This window comes from Haliotis rufescens, unplaced genomic scaffold (genome assembly GCF_023055435.1).
Source record: "Haliotis rufescens isolate VD_foot unplaced genomic scaffold, xgHalRufe1.0.p SCAF_18, whole genome shotgun sequence".
Classification (NCBI taxonomy): domain Eukaryota; kingdom Metazoa; phylum Mollusca; class Gastropoda; order Lepetellida; family Haliotidae; genus Haliotis; species Haliotis rufescens.
In genome coordinates, this window is record NW_025963868.1 from 30,725,038 (window position 1) to 30,739,915 (window position 14,878).

The following is a 14,878-nucleotide window of genomic DNA, read 5'->3' on the forward strand; positions in this document are numbered from 1 at the left end:
TGATAAGGTAAAACGCAAAACGTATAAATACGCTTTAACAGTAGTGGATGTGACTAGTCGATACAAAGAGGCTGAGCCATTAATCTCGAAAGATTAAACAGAAGTAGCTAATGCACTGAGTCACATATATAAACACGGGCCATTAAAATGGCCTAAGCTACTTCAAGTAGATCCCGGTAGCGAGTTTATGGGATCGGTAACTAAACTGTTAACAAAGCACGATGTCGAAATCAGGCGTGGTGAAAGAGAGGCCCACCGCAGTCAAGCTATCGTTGAAAGATTTAACAGGACATTAGCGGAACGTTTGTTTGGCTATCAGTATGGGATCGAAATGAAATCGGAACGATTGAGATCAACCGAATGGGTGACATGATTATCAGCTGTTGTATCAGCGCTGAATAATGAAGTAACAAGATTAATAGGGAAGAAACCATCCGATGCTATTAAAATGAAATCCGTGACTTCCGAATCTTCAGCACCGAGGAGAGGCAAAGAACGAAAACTTCCGGATAGAGTAAGGGTAAGATATTTATACCAGCCCGGTGAACTCGAAGGAGGCCTACGTCGCGCAACCGATCCCATATGGTCCCTTAAGACGTATAACATTAGTCGATTGGTTACAAAAGAAGGAGAGCCTATTCTTTATTATCTTCAAGATGGACCGGGTAGGGCATTTGTACGAAAAGAGTTGTTCATAGTTCCCGACAGTACGGTATTACCACCATAACCATAAGCATAGGTAGTTACACCATCATTATCAATCCATCTCTTTGTATCTAAGGGGGCTAATTATGTCTTGTTCATTCTTAATCTATATATCCTATGATTGTAACTTCTTAAAGAGTTCTTCTCGTGTTTGAACGTTCTACCGTTGAATAATGATTCTTTATACTGTTCGTGTTTGATATGCTTTTTTACAACATACTTCTTAACGCCCTTAGCTTTTCTTATCTCCCCATTATCGGACTACTTTATAGAATACATCTTAGGTCTTAATCCGACATACTCCGCTATAGGGGTCCCAGCACATTCATTCTTCATCTTACCTAACACCTTTTTATTTACTACGCTTTGCAGTGGATTATCTTTTGGGTAATCGCTCGTGTCATACATATCTATTTTTTCTGCCATATCTTTATACACATCCTCGGTTTCAATCAACAAAGAATCTGTGTCGGTATATAACACCTCGCATCTATCGCTGTATTGCTTCTTAAGTTCGTTGTAAGAAAAGTCATACATTAAGGGTTTTGACAAGTCGAGAATACTAATACCGACATACACCGGTCTGTTGAATTTTATATTATTCTTCTGCATATGCAGCGCGGCTAAGTCGTTATCGAATATCTTGCTTCTGTTAAAAGCCGGACTGGATATAAGTTTCCTGAGTCTTTCTTCCTCATTAGATCTGACTAATTTAACATCAACACGCTTCCTTAGATTCTCCATAGTTTTACCAAATACTGAGTTATTCATGAGCTTATACAGATTCTTTTCGAAATCGCTGGTAGCTATCTTTCTTAAATCTGTGTTCAACCTTATATAGGGCTCCATCCAAGGGCTTTGATCAAACTTTAGAACTCTGTGTATTTTCTTAAGTTTCATACCTAACGATAGATACAACTGGAGATTTCTGTAGTGAACTTTATATTTTGTCTTATCCATCAAATTTGGTGCGAGTTTTTCTACATTAGCTAACCTACTATTACCCATCAAGGAGCGTTGATATTCCGACATCCAATCTTTATTAACCATTAATCTTTCGGGAGCTAGCGGATAACTGTTATGATCTTTATGTAAGGAACTTGGATATTCCAGGTCAACTTCTGGTATGTACCCTTAATTCACATCATTCACATTGATATTATGGATATCATTCACTTTCGATATCATTCTCATCGACCCACTCAAAACCACTAGGTAAAGGTTGAATCATAGCCCATCCGTATAAATTGTTAGCGTCGAGATATAATATATGCGTGTCAGGTTTACTCGGATCGTATCCTTCCACTAATTTATTATTAGCCTTAGAATACCTTTTCGCCGCCATCGATATACCACCTCTTAATCCTTTCTCAATAAACAAGTGCATATCGTAATCTGTGAGTGGTTTTAGTTCTACGCCGGTCTTCTTCAACAATGCATCCCACGATAGTCCGGGACTGGAATAGTACTATGCCGGGTCCAAGCCGTATTGTTTTAAACATGTCCTTCTAAATATCTCGAATATATCGGCGAGTAACAGTACATAAGTTTTTAAGTACAGATCGTGATAATCGCCTAAATTCTTACAACCTAATTTATCCCAGACTGTCAGAGCGTGTTCATAATCGGCATCTGTTAGTTTAGATTCTGTTAAGTTACTATAGAATGATTCGAGGGAATGGTAATTCAGTTTCTTCAATGTAGACCAATCATCCATATATTCGTAAGGATATACACCTTTTCTCAACAACAAATGACGCGTTAACCTATCAGTATATTGATTTGTTATCGCAAAGTCATCGGGATTGTTCGCATTAGCTAAATTGTCCAGGGAAGATAACAGAAACTGTACGGAGTCTATGAATCTAAGCCCATTACTTTGCTTTATTCTAGATTTCCCATCCTTGTCCCTATAATGTATAGGTTTAGTCAACGAGAACGGTATGTATTTTTCCATATTATTAGGAATGCACGTTAAACCGCCGTCGGTCTTTGAGATAGCTTGCATGATGAGATGTGAATCGTATCCCCTAAGGTTATGAAAGGTGAGGTGAAATTGGGTTTAACGTCGCGTCCAAGATTATTGCACTTATATAGCGACGTTAAGGTTATGAAACACAACGGGGATGGGTATTGTTTGAGAATTCATTTTTAGTTTCAAGTTACACTCGTTATGAGCGGCCCCCCGATAGTTACCCGTGACCTGCCAATGATCTCTTATGGAATCCCCATCCAGGGGTTTATTACAAACGTGACAACTCGTTGACTTCTTCTTGGGCCCTCCAATCATCCCTCCTCATACACATGGGTTTCTTACATGATAATTTTTCCCTGATTATTCTGATGTAGATATTCTAGGAACTTTCCCGTTGCATCGGGACCTCTGTAAATCACGGGGAGTGTTTGTTTTCCCATCATACCTTACAACTATATATCCAAACCCACAAGGAATATGTTCTTGAGTTGTGTACGTAAAACTACTATCTTGATTATTATGGTTGGTATTTTCTATGGGTTTGATAAGCGCTTCAAAGTCGGCGTAAATTACGTACAGTACTGGCATTTGATTACAATAATGTTCAAATTTTAATATATTTTTTCCCTCTTTAGGCATATCGATCCTGATAGCGGTCTGTCCAACACCTCTACAGTCTTCTTTATGCACTTCTAATAGATCTTGTCTGCTGTACCCATGTTGGCATCTTTCGAAGAAATATTTCTTTCCCTTATCTTTAGTTTGATCGTATAATAGCCTGTTTAAACTCTTTATCCACGTATATTGATATTTACCATCTTTTTCGATCAGAAATGAATTGATTCTGGGGATATGTTCCGGAGCGGAGCTTATCCTGTGTACAACAATTCCTTTAGAATGTCCGAAAACATTTATAGCTAAATTATTTTGCTTTTCCACCTTATCAATTTGTGATATTGGTTCTTCTATACCATCGAAGTTGAGTCCATCGTTTTGGGGATAGCTAGAAGGTCTATTTGCAATTTTAGAATCTACGGGGAACAATGCAGATCTTATCATCATTCTTAAACAGTCATCGGATTTATTTTTTACGCTAATTGTGGGTTTTTTCTTCTTATAATGCGGGGGTAAATCTATATAAGATCCACCTTTGAAGGGCATATAATTTGCTATATCTAAATATAAACTATCGATTTTATCCACACCCCAACCCGAACCTCTATTAGTCCAGCGTTCTAAAGTTTCCTGTATCCTCTGAATTGATGTATCTAATGATGCGTTTATAGTGTCGGATTCGGATTCTTGATTGCTTCGGAAATATGGTTCGGTATATTCGGTGCTATCGTCTGTGTTACTTTTACTCAATAACATTTTAATCGTCAGCTGGTATTTTATACTATGTAAATCATCTAACTCCTTGTTAATTTTACTCCATATGATGGGCTTAATATCGTTAACATCCATGTTGGAATTAATATCCATCTTCCAACCTCTTAGATATTTACCAACGTCGGAGGATGTGGGTACAAATATTAATTCTTGTTGTTTATTCTCAACATCATTATCAATATCAACATTATTATCATTATGTTCATCATCATTATTATCTAGTAAAGCGATCAACTCAGCTTTCTCATTCTAGAATAACCTCTCAGCCCACTGTTTCTCGCTTGAGCTTTGAGTTCCCTAACAGTCTGGGGTTTGTTGTATTCCAAACCGAGTAAATCAATCAATTCAGCTTTTCTCATTCGAGAATATCCACGTAGGCCACTTTGCTTTGCCATAGCCTTCAACTCTCTGACAAAAACCATTGTGGTTGAATGGTATATGCAAAATGAGTCAAATGTCTAATTGGTTGTTTTTCATATATCTAAATACGTATTCTCCCCAACCTATTCCTCTCATTGATGTAATCTCTCTTCCTAGCATAAATAATCTGGTTCCTGACCCTATCAGCACCGTGTTCCTCACATAAACAATAATGACCTTTGACCCCTATCCCGCATACAGAACACGTATAGTTTATGTTTCCGCGCCTGATGTAATAATTGTGTATGCCGCGGTAAATTTCAACACAGCGTCGGTTACATAGAGTTTTTTTACCCATGAGTGTAAATCTGCAATTATTCATGGTTTATACATCTATCATATCATTTGTCTAAATGCAAATCACATCTACACTATTGAGATATTGATTAGGCAGTCAGCCAACGCTATTTATAGATTAGCTGTTACTTTGACTCTCCTAACTAGGTCATGGTTTATGCATAGCCACAGTTGTCACTCTGGTTATTTATGCGTAGCTATTGTATAGCTGAAAATCAATACAGCAGATAACCCCATAATCACAAATTATTCCTCTTCCTCTGACGGTGTATAAAACTGACTCATTGTTGGTCTAGGTATTGGGTCGAGTTTTTTCCCATAAACGAGGAAGTATTCGTGCATGGCAGATTCGACATCCTTAAACATTTGAATTGAATGTCCTTCCTTAAGCAGTTTTTCATGAATAAAGTATAATCTCTTCATTCTCTGCCGCGTATATTGTGACTGGGCTGCTTCGAGTTGTTCTAAAGCATTGTTATGTCGTTTACGTTCCTCTTCAACTTCTTTAGCGTTTGATTCCCTCATACTAGAAAATAAATAAATACTCCCCGAAAAAGCTAGAGCATTAACAATAGCTCCACCGACCATCATCGCAATTGTTGCCATATGTTTAATAATATAAACTATTCAAATGTTTATATGAATATAATATATTCAAATGTTTAATTAATTACTTCATTATGTCTTCCGGGATAAGCCCTTGTTTGATGAGCATATCCTTCGTTGCCATAGCCAGTCCAATATCCAGAACCATCATACCTATATCAAATCCATTAAAATCTAGCTTGGGAGGTGTGGCTTTAGTAATCATTTTAGCCATACGGGCATAGCCAATGGCCAAGCCGGTGACCTCGCTGAATGATACGTTGCGTTTACCAACATTTTACTGTCTGTAACTGGAGTAGTCATACTTCTTATAGCGTTATATGGGGGCTAACCTCTAATTGAACTTGTTGTTGCATTGGGGGTGACGTTTTCTCTTCTCCGGTCTTATAAAAGAACCATACAGCCGCTATACCAGCAACTCCTACTAGTGCCCATGTTTTAATCTGATTAATATTTGAATTATTTATTAATTTCGCTTTCCTCGCGGGTCCTCCCTTTCTTCCTGCGGCTATTTTCAAAGGATTTTTTGTCGCTCTGGCTTGTTTTTGTGTTTGTGGTGCATTCACATGTTGTATTTTCTCATTCACATGTGGTGGTTCCTCATTCACTCGTTGTTCCGCGATCTGTTGTGGTTGTGCAGTTATTTCCTCGTTCACAATCTGTTGTGGTGTCACCTGTTGAGTCTCCATTATTGTTAAGTGGGCACGTATGTTTAAATTGACAATACCTAGCCGTTATTAAAGCTGTGGTGAACGGAGCTAAGAACATTCCGTATCTATGATAAAACTCACAGCTCACTGAGCTTATAGCGTGTTCGATGAAGGGGTCTTTCTCGAGACATTCGCATAAATACGTGCGATGTTCTGCCGGGATAGGGAGAAACGTACTAGCTACGACTGTGTATAGTTGTAACATAGCCGACCCTATCGTTTTAGTCATGGTAGCTCCCAGTCTAAACTCGTAATGCGCATACAGTTTTTTAATTTCTTCGTCGGTCATGTTATCAATTTTTTCGATGGTATAATTTTCCCCAAATACTGGGAACATTTTCCACCGGCTACCAGAGCTGCGAGTCTTTCTCTATGTTTATCTACATGTTGATGTGTATGTTGATCAGGCTCAGATTCTTTGAGCATTTGTTCGATCAGTTCATCGTATTCCATAATGTAATACCTAAGGAGATATTTAAGTCTAACATAATATAATATGGCAAATCCAATACATCCCATAATAATGAACTGTTGTGAAAGAATGATGATTTCGAACCACAATTTATGTCATATTAACCGCTAATGTTCAATTTGCTACATTTTGCTATAATTTTGCTATAATTTTGCTACAATTTACTACATTTTTGCTACATTTTGCTAAGCAATTGCATAAGCAGCTGGTTGATCGGTTTTTAATACGAGTTTACAGTGCTTCGTTGCCGCTAACAGTTTTCTGACTTTATCTCGTTCGAGCTTGGTATAAATGACATTATTTTCCCGTAAACATTCCTCGAATGAATCTCGGTCTTTGGAATGAAACAGTGCTACCTATTTGGTCTGCTCTCTGATATCTTTCAGGACAGAGTTGTATTTTTGAGTAAGTACCCAAACACTATGTTGAGTATGCCGACCGGAGAATGCTAAATACGAAAGCATATCTTTTCTTTTTTGTTAGTTCTTTACTCGCGCTGCAGTCGTCTATTACGAAAAGGGTTGATTCTCCTTTGTATTTTTTGTGACATACTCGTAAACAGTCTTGTAAACGATCGCCCGGATCGACTCTGTGTACCCCGTCGTCATTCATTACCCAATCTCTCGATAGGTATGTTTTATTAACGCTTATAGTCGGGCACAGAATAATAATATGATCGAAAACGTCCCGATAATGACTTTGTAAAATATCTAGAATAAAAGCTGTTTTTCCACAGCCCATTTGCCCGCATATGATAGCGCAGTGCGGATCTTTAGGTAAAAGATTATTAATAGATTGCTTGCACGAATCTTCCATTCTGTATATTAAGTTGCGCATCCATAATCACGTACAAATATATGTTTAATTTACCGGCCTTTTTCTGGAGCTTCGTTATCTGTATGGTGACACCCTCGCTAGCATTTTCTATTCTCCTCCCACTGCCGTGTAGTTGGTCATCGTCCGTTGTTCGCATGTCGAGCCATAGCGCATTCTTCGTGGTGAGGTATTCACCCATCGATACACTCCCGAGAGACAGATCTTTCACGACCGCGATAACTTCCGGGGAACTTTTTATAGAAGGAAGTTTTTTAATCTCATCCCACTGGTGATACGCTAGCATTTCTTGGCTTTATAGTTGATTAGGAACGCCCTCGATAGTCAATTCTACTTTTGTAATCTTGGGATTGTAGAACTTCTCGGTATTTCTTTTAAATGCATCGGAGGGGTCCTCGAACAACATTAAAATACACTTCAACGACCTCGTGGGTACGTTTAGATTGATATTCCACATCGTATCTTTTTTGTCCCTCGTGATCTTTCGATGTCGCAGCACGCGATCGTACAAAATTGCTAAACTTCCCGTATACTGATTACGAATTTGTCTGGCTAATTCGGGATCCGTTATCATTATCGTACTCCAGCGAGATATTGTCAGTGGAATAGCTAGCATCTTGACCCCCGGTTCTGATTACTCTATCGTAGTCATTAAAAGTGAGTTCGTATTCTAACCTATCGCCTGGGGATGCTTGATAAAAGGGCATGTTGGAATCTAGTAATTCAAAGTCTAGGGGAACATAGAATCGGTTACCTAATGCATCGGCAACGGCCTTAACTTTTACGACGGTATCATCACCAGCACCTACGCGCAGTCTCAATGTGTTCTTATTACAAATACCTTGGTACTGTAAGTTTTCCCGCTCTTTATCCATTCTCCAGAGATCCATGTAACAATAGTATACATCGCTGTCGTCGATACTCAAAACCTCATTACCGCTAATTTTAATGGCGATTTTCTTAACGATAGCACGACCTATGTTCTGAACAGGCTCCCTGTTAACGTCGGTAGAAGTCAAAATAATTGTAAATGCTAGTCGGACAGTTCCTGGAACTAACACATCGTGTGCGCCGAGATTAGGAAAGCGAACCAGAAGCGTTTGATTCTGATCGATGGTACTAGTGTTATTAGTTATAGTTACAGACTGACGAATTGCTTTGACCCCTAATGGATCTCGAAGTCTACGTTGTGGGTTTAACTTGCGTCCGTTTTTGCGAAGACATTGTTATATTGAAAACATGTACCCTGTGTTTAATAAAAAAATGACTGATTTTTATCTAGATACCTTTGATGACTTTGATAACCAGAATCCAATCGAAGATACTGATGAAACCAGCTTTACTAATCTTAATGATGAACTTTTGAACCCAACCGTAAATGATGAACTTTTGAAACCAGCCGTTGATGATTATTACGATACCTTTAAAGATGATAGTCCTATTGGTCGTGACTATTCAAAGTTTGAGATAAATAGTAAAGGAATATTGCGACTGCGTGGCGCTCCAGATATTGATCTTATGCATTCTCGTACTCGTAAGCCCCTAGCCTTGTCTACGATAGCCGCTAAACACAGTATCAGCACTGTTCGTGATAAATAAGGTTTTGTATACTACTCACGACTTTCCGCGAAGACTACTAAGGTTCTTAGGACTGTGCGTACTGAACTCAGTAACACAGATAGTTTGGAAGCTTCCTCGAAGGTAGTCTTGGACGGACTCGAAGAAATCTTGGGTACCTACTACAATAATTCCACAGTCAGTGTATCACCGTGTTCGGAGTTCAGTATTAGGAAATTACGAGGTCTTGACAAGGCAATGCGAACAATGCGGGGAGAACTCACCAATAATATGGCCAAGATATCCGAAATCGACAAGCATATAGTTTACGAGAAAACAAAACTTGAACAGGCGGGCGATGAATTCAGTAGACGCTGCGTAGCGGAAAGATTGCGTAACTTAGAAGACGAAAGATCGGCCCACCTCGAGGCTGCTTCCACTAATAGAGAGGCACTTCGTTCGCAAATCAGTCGAATTCGAGAAACTATCGATCGAGTCCTCAACGATGACACTACACTGGCCGATAAAATTAAAACATTGTTCAGAGAACAGGGAATAACAATTGCCAGTATTTTAACCGCGTTGGGATTTATTATATCGACTTTGACTCTCGCGTTAACCGGTGGCACAGGTGATTCGGGTGGTAGCGGATCACCGCCTACATCTGATGGTATAAAAGAGTGGATAAAAAAGCATTTAAAAGCATTAGGCTCAGCACTGGGAAAGCTCGCTGAGAAAGCCAAGGCCGCACTTCCCGGTATAATAGCGAGTATTGTTTCCTGGCTCTTGAATTTATTAGCTAAGACCACCACTTGGCTTAGTCAAAACTTGTGGGCACTGACCGTAGCAATTGCAGGGCTGTTGTACGTATCCGCTAAGAACTATTTATCCAAATCATGAGTAAACCAGCCGCGACCTCACCTAATACAAGCGCTGTTTTTTCATCGATATGTTGTTGATTTTTAGCCGCAATATGTGGTGGCACTTGTTGTTGTGTGTCAGTAGATGACTGTTTCGGTGTTTGCGGCTTGACTATTCCCTTTTCGCCCGCGATTGTTTGCGTTTTTAATTCAACGTTAATATCTGAATTAATACCTGTTTTTTGTTGATCGGAAGCGATAACAATTTTATTATTATAACCTATCACTTGACCGATCTTAGGTTCAATATTACTCGGAGACATGTATAATCCTGGCGCATAAACGAAGTCCACTTTGGATTGAGCGTACTGTAATACATCTTGAAAACGCTTTATAGACGATGGTATGTCAACTGGTGAATTAATGGCGTCCTCTACGTTTGCGACAAACTGTTTTTGCGCATCGAACGCCGTCCCAGTACCGATAATGGACGTTCGTGTTTGCGATTGCGCTCCAAGAATTGCCCATACATAAGTTCTTATTGATTCATTAAATCTTACAAATCCTGGGTTTGTAAAATTATTTTCCGTTTTATCATTAAAAAATTCATTCCAAGCGTTATCGTTCAGTTGTACAAATTTTTTACCAATATAAATAGACCCACTCTTAAAACTCATAATATCCCCTCTCCAATCGTTACTATAAAGTTCCCAGCCTTTATACCAATGACTGGTTTTATACTGATGATCATACATTCTTGAGTAAAGTTTGCTGGTACGCACCAACTTATTAAAATTAACATGAAGTTTATTAAGTTCTTTATATACATAATCGCTTTCTTCTTTGACGGTTATTTTTTCCTCTGTGTAAGGAACACCTAGACCATGGTTTGCTCCTTTAATGCGCCAATCTTTACTCGTAGAAACATTAAATTCCTGAAAAATACGCTCATTCGCGGACCTAGCATAATTATTATTTGTGGAATTCCACGCTCGATCCTGCGGTAATGGAGCATTAATTTCTTTGAGTATACGTCTAATCTGATAATACATGTAAAAAAAATAAAACAGACTTAGTTAGCATATATCCTGGGGCATTAACAGATACGCCACATCCCGTTGTGGCACACCATACGGCAAAGTTTAACTGATTCTGCCAAAATTGCATCGGATTGTGAAACCAATCGTGCACCATTTTATCGCTAGTTGCTGTGACCCTGTACTTTTCAAAGATATCAGGGAATTTAACGAAAAAATAAGTACCATAGGAATTTACCATAATCGATAGATTAGTAATGTGTCTCGATTTCATATTTAAGTTATGATATAGTATCATTGTATATTTAATATGTATGTTACACTCCCGGGAAAAACAAATGGTCAGTCTGTTTAACTGCTTCGTACTATCGATAACTCGAATGGTCAGCTCGAAGTAGCTCTATGCGATGTAACCTATGACACTCTGTGGACCAATATAAGTGCTGTGAGAGGTAATAATTTGATTATTGTAATAAATGAAAGAGGCAGTATTACTATACCTGATTGGTATTACAGCGTATGCTTACTCAATGATGAATTTTTTAAGCCTAATGGAGCTAGTCTCACACAAAATGAATCGAATGGGATGTTGAATTTAAGCACTGGAGAAACAGCTGTAATACTTAACGAGAACTTATCAATTACACTTGGATTTAGACAGTCAGTAGCATTACCAGCCAATGGAACAATACATGGAGATACATTGCCTGATTTAGTTCCCTATAAAGAGTTGTGTATCCATCTTGATCAAATAAGCACGACGGATAATATTCAACTAGAAAGTCCTTCAACTCTGCTCAGATCTATTCCAGTGAAAAATGAAAAATATAATAGCGGTAGAACGGAATCTTTCTCGTCATTACAATATAAAAAATTAAAGTGGGGTATTATTTCAGACCTCAAAATTTCTGTATTAGATGTAAAACACCAACCTGTACATATAGGATACTTAAGTGTAACACTCCATATTATAAATAATGGTTGATGCATCAGGCCCTGGAACGCTCAGACAATGTAATACAATTGCACTTTCCGATCTCGAAGACACGGCAGACTGAATATCGTCATTACCCCACCTTATGCGATGATAGTTAAGGGACATAATTTAACTAAGATAATAAATAGTGGCATCGTCCTCGCGATTTATATCCCATCAAAACGAAAAAGTGTGTTAGTCACTTTTCTGCCAGAAGACCCAGGTCATATGTTATATAGTCGTCCGGCCTTAAAAAATGTTAGTTTAAATTTGGTTACTGAATTCCATGATATTAAACAGAATTTGAGTGCAATACCTAATACTTCTATGCTTATTATTGAAGTCTTGTTCAGAGATGCACCGGTAGATGCCTTCGAAATATTACCAGGCCTATCGATTAAATGGCTCAAGAAACACCAACGTCAACGTTGCAGTATTATTCATATCGGAGCATCCCCCTTTGCAACCCTCGAGGGGGTCCAAATTATTAAAAGTGGTAGTATTTCTCTTACTAAGATATTCTTGCCGTATAATATACATTTAATAAGATTGATGTATACTCTCAAAACATTTAAGCAAGACAAATTAAAGACTATTATATGACCGTAATATACACTATGAGTTTATATCCGGTGCTCGATGAAGCAATTGAAAAGATGGAAACTGTTGATGGATTTCGATTACATCATATAAGCGACATAAAACATCGAATAGAGAAGGATAGGGGGTTGAGACTTGGATTGTATAAAAAGTATCGCAGAGCCGTGAATGCTCTGGACGGAGTTGACACCGCGCTTGTAGCAGCTGGCATGGGACTCGGTGTAGCAGGTGTTGGTTTACTATCAACTATTATCACGGCGCCTATCGTGCTCAGCATGGAAATAGCCGCTGGAGTCTTGGGACTGGCAGGAATAGCGATAAAATTCATTTCTCGTAGGTTACAAAAGAAAGCATTAAAACACGATAGTATTCGGATACTCGCCGAATTAAAGTTGAACAGCATTGAGGATCATATTTTGACAGCAATGGTCGATTGTAAGGTATCCAAGGATGAGTTTCGTTTAGTGCTGTCGGAACTCACCAAATACGACGCAATGAAGCAGGAGATTCGATCAAAATCTCGTAAGACCAGTGGTATTAGCGAAGACGAGAAAAAAAGTTCATAGAACAGGGGAGGCAACAAGCGCGTCAATTATTCCGTGCCAAAACCAAAGAACTGGTTGGAGATTAATAATAGATTGCTTACTATCGTTTGATCACATTTAGACAAATGCTTACATACATATATACAATAATGGAGATCGAAAAAGCTATTAAATGGAGAGAATTACCACAAGGTATTTCATATATCAGTGATGACAAACCAACCAAATACGGTTATCAATTGTTTCTTATCAATTTACAAGAAGAGTGCAGTTATAAAGTCTGGTCTCCTAGTAAAATGAACGAAGAACTTAATAAAAAATGTTGAATATCGCTTTATCGATAAAAATAATGAAGAATATTTTTATTACCATTTAGGCTCATCTAAAGCAATGATTGGCCCCAGGTATTGGTGAGCTAGGCCTAATTTAACTTAATCTTATGACTATCATTGAATCGCATCATCATTTTGGCATAAAAAATGCCACCTGTAGTAGCAGTATAGGTATATGAATCTGGCTCCAGTGGAGTTGCGGCAGAACCCCTATTACCTATACTACTGTATGTTTTAGTAAAGTGGGAGAACCATGACAAAATTTTAATGCATGTAAAACTTTGTAAAAATAAGTCTACATGCAGCGATCTTTGTGAGTAAAAAGTAATCTATCCCTTGTTTATGTTCTCTGTTGGATTTCGCGATTCTGTGACAACGGGACCAACAAACATAGTATGTTGTTCTTCCTGACGCCACTAGGCTAGTTTCGTTATCTCAGTTACCAACATCGCGTCAATATTAGTATACACACTGAACTATTCCTTCTCAAATTCAACCCGACAATAAATAGTCATACATTGATGATTTTAGACAAGCAAAAATCCGTCGACACTTACCTACCGTGTTGTATCATTGGAAAATGCGTGGACGAGCTCCGACCCCTGTCAACACGTCAAGACAAATCTCGATGCAGCTAGACCTAGCTCCTTACAGCGATGTCTCGTTCCCAGTGCTACCTTGTATTTCAATAGCAGAAGCAAGCTCCTCAACAGCACTAGCGTAGACTGTTTCTCGCCCCTTTCCGTAAAATGCCAAGAGAAGGATATATATACTGGTTACCGTCTCAACTTGCGCCAATCTTATATTGTGGTAAGCAATGAGATTAGAAGGTAAACCACCAGCACAGAAGTTACTGATCACGCCTGCTATTCTTCTGAAGATACGTAAACAAATTGACCTGACCTCACCGTTCAACAAAGCTTCCTGGTCATCCTGTTTGGTGTGGTTTCCACATTTTTAAGAAAATCGAATCTGTTGCCCTCCAATGTGGAAAATCCAAACCACTCACAAGCATTTGTGTATTCGTGACGTCACATGGTATAGTGATAAAGTGCTCGTACCGGCGACATAGACACAGGTGACTCATGATCCCGATATGTTTATCAAGGTGTTGCGCGGTGTGCTAGCGGCATGTGGGTTATAACCTCAAGATAACATTTGACATTCCTTCCGAGGGGAGGCTGTACTTTTGCTTTGAATATCGGCATGACACAAGTGCTGATAAAATTATACAGTGACTGGAAGTCAAACGCCTTTCAGCGTTATATCACAATTGAGGACTTGCACAATTAAGGACTTGCACTGTAAATTCGCACGACCTTTGGTTTGGGGGATTTTGAGGTATTTTTACATTGTTTTAACACATAAAGAATTTATTGTCAATTAAATATTGATCTATTCCCCCTTTGTGTTTTCTACCAATGGACCACGGAGGCGGGACAGATAACGTGAGACGACTCTCTGGAATCCTGTGATCGGGGTTAGAATCTCAGTTTGACAATGAGTATGGTTCCAGACCCGAGTTCGTGGCATTCACCTGCGTTACATCCTGTCCCTCCCACA

General features: G+C 38.7%; 1 protein-coding gene across 1 annotated transcript in view; it reads right to left on the bottom strand.

The window, feature by feature from the left end:
• The window catches only part of LOC124115526, a 71,626-nt gene extending 57,334 nt beyond the window's left edge, over positions 1-14,292 (bottom strand). The window contains exon 1 of the mRNA XM_048398580.1: positions 13,873-14,292. The gene's annotated coding sequence lies outside the window, so the exon portion shown is untranslated. The remainder of the gene's footprint in view (positions 1-13,872) is intronic.
• Between the last annotated feature and the right edge of the window lie 586 nt (positions 14,293-14,878).